Below are 3,454 nucleotides of genomic sequence, written 5' to 3' on the forward strand. Positions count from 1 at the left end.
GCTTGGTTCTACATATCAAAACAGCACTTTTAGCAGCATTGTACTCAATGTCATATTGCACACCATATTCAGTATAGACATTAAGTAGTTGCTGTCCTAATTTGAGCTAATTTCTAATTTTGCTTCTTGTCTGTTTGAGATCAACATGCAAAGAGACACAAAAACAACACGAAAAAACAAGGTGACAGGAACAGAAACTGAATGAAGGCCTTGCATTTCACAGTCACAATGTTTCTGAGAACAACCACGAAAAGCAGAACATTCAGACTAAAATAAAGTAACTTACTGTGAAAACAGACTGCTGTGTCACCATCATCAAACAAACCACATTAGTGTGACAGTACATGTCAGTGTTAACATGAAGAAGGAAAAATTAATGTACAAGCCTGAAGTCTTTTCTCCAATAAGGGTCTCACACACACAGCAATGTCTTGCTTGTTGCTACTCGACCTGTCAAACCTGCAACTCCAAGTCTTCCCTTCACATTGGAAACAGACCTGGATACTACAAACACTTTTAAACTGTGTTTGAAGTTGTGGTCTGCCCATCACACAGGCCGCTGACTCTCAGAAACGTGGAAGAGTCTCATACACACAACAATGTTTTGCTTGCTGCTATATGATCTGTCCAACCTGCTACTCCAAGTCTTCACTTCACGTAGAAACACACTTGCAGACTACAAACACTATTAAACTGTGTTTGAAGCTGTGGTCACACACCTGTGTGTGTGTTTGTGTGTGTGTGTTAATTCAATTATATAAAATAATTCAAAGCAGCATAAAGTTAAAAGAAAGAAAAGACAAGAAGAAGCACTTAAATTAACAGCATCAAATAATCAGAATGTTTACACCAGTTAGTATTTTTGAAATACATTTTATTTAGTTCAGTGTGTTGCTGTCTTGGACCAACCGTAAGCACATAATTTCCTTAGTGATTAATAAAGTATTCTCATTCTGATTCTAAACTCCATTACAGTGAATCTCTTTCTTTACTTTCTTTTAAGCTTAACTAAACTCATAACAGATATTACACCAGTTGTTGACAGCATTCCAAGAAGAGTTAAATATGAAATGCAGAATAAAAGTTTAGTAGAATCACATTTTCTAAAGATTTATTGAGTTGATTATGGCAGACTGAAACTCCACAAGACAAATCAGGAATTTTAGTGGGAGGAAACATCCAGGATCAGAACAGATACAAAGTGATTTGTCAGACCTTAAGAAATATCAGCAGGTTTGTGACACTGTACGACACCCAAAACAGAATTCCAGTTTTTTCTGCTGCAGAGTACAGAGGTGGAAGTGAGGAATGCATACCTCTGTGGAAGATTGAACCACGGGTATCATTATAAGTAACAGGCATCAGTTTTAATATATCTTTTTAAGCTGTATTAAAACATGTTGCTGCCGCCATGCTACATGACAGAAAATGAATATGTTAATGTGAATCTTCATATAATACCATTCACAGCCAGTGCCAATTACAGAACTTTATGTATAAAAATGTAACTTTTAGCCCTTAGGGCTACTGTAATGTGCTACTGGAACAGCAGCAGCCACTACTACAATAATGTTTACTTATTATTCAGTGATCTTATTTATGAGTTATCACAGTTCTACATTTCTTTTATATTACTCTGTGATATTGGGCAGTGCTCACTATATTTACTATGTAATAGCAGTTTTCCAAATTCAAGTTTGCTTTGCAAAATGCAAATCCAAATGCTATTAAAATATGTATAAGTATATAGCAATAATTCATCCATCTATTCTATTCCGCTTATTATTGGTCAGGGTCTCTTCCCCTCAGTGTGTGTGTGTGTTCTAACTACGCCTTACTCTGCCTTGTTCTGTGCTCATATTAAGCAATGAAGTCCACCTGTTTGTCATCTGGTGATCAGCTGGCTCCTTCTTATACAAAGATCTTACCTTCATTCTTCACCTGAGCATTGAACCTACTAAATGGTAAATGGTAAATGGCCTGTATTTATATAGCGCTTTACTAGTCCCTAAGGACCCCAAAGCGCTTTACATATCCAGTCATCCACCCATTCACGCACACATTCACACACTCACACACTGGTGATGGCAGCTACATTGTAGCCACAGCCACCCTGGGGCGCACTGACTACTACAATAGAGATCAATCCCCCGATCATTCAGTCTGCCTATCTTTTATTTCCCTGATGATTTCTTACCTGCCTCATCCTCTGTGCTGAAGTCTGGCGTGTTTCTCTGGGAGAGAAGAGTGAGCTGTGGAGAGGAGCCTGTCCCCATGTGATTCCAGCATTATTCACCTGCATCTTGTTTACTACACGTTTATTCCTGATCATATTTTAATGATTGCTTTTTTAACAAAGTTATCTTTATTTCATGTTGTAGCTCGTTAAGTAGGTGGTTTGACGAAGGACATCCGTTAGCCTTTTCTGATTAAAGGGTTTGATGCTGATTACAGGAACAAGCGCTGCTGTTTTGGATGATACTGTCTCTGTAATGGAGAGGTCACCAATCCCAGTCCACGAGGGCTGGTGTCCCTGCAGGTTTTAGATGTGTGCTTGATCCATCACAGCTGATTTAAATGGATAAATTACCTTCTCAAGATATCAAGTTCTCCAGAGGCCTGGTAATGAACTAATCATTTGCTTCAGGTGTGTTGACCCAGGGTGAGATCTAAAACCTGCAGGGACACCGGCCCTCGTGGACTGGGATTGGGGACCCCTGCTGTAACAGCTCCACGTCTTGGCTATTCATCGTGTTCCTGTAGACATACTCAGTGTTAAACTATGACACCATCATCTTCAGCGCTGCTCCTCTAATTTCACATTTTGTTTCTAACCAGTTTCAGATCAACATGATGACGGGAACAGAAACTGAATGAAGGCCTTGCATTTCACAGTAAAAGTCTTTCAGAGAACAACCAAGAAAATCAGAACATGCAGACTAAAATAAAGTAGCTAACTCTGAGAACAAAACTGCTGTATCATCACAGTCAAACAAAACACATTAGTATGACAATACATCTCAAATTGTTAACATAAAGAAGAAGGACAAATAATTGTAAAATCCTGAAGTCTTTTCTCCCAAAAGACTATTGTGCACACACAGCAAGATCTTTTTTGCAGTGTTCCCTTTACAGTGGAAATAGACTTTCCTACTATGAATACTATTAAGTTAGACTTTCTTCAATTTTCTCAGAGCCTTTTTATGGTGAAGAAAATTGTACTGACTGACACGCTGACTTTCTTCTCAATTTCTCTGTAGGAAGGACCTACACTCTTATGAGTTATGATGTCTCTCTTCCATTGTTCATTTCCTTTTTTATTTTTAAAAAACACACTACTTTCTGCAGCACAATACTGTTTACAGTGGGGCAAAAAAGTATTTAGTCAGCCACCGATTGTGCAAGTTCCCCCACCTAAAATGATGACAGAGGTCAGTAATTTGCACCAGAGGTA

The sequence above is a fragment of the Pundamilia nyererei genome, unplaced genomic scaffold, assembly GCF_000239375.1.
Source record: "Pundamilia nyererei isolate P.nyererei 1_Seehausen unplaced genomic scaffold, PunNye1.0 scaffold00733, whole genome shotgun sequence".
Taxonomy (NCBI): Eukaryota; Metazoa; Chordata; class Actinopteri; order Cichliformes; family Cichlidae; genus Pundamilia; species Pundamilia nyererei.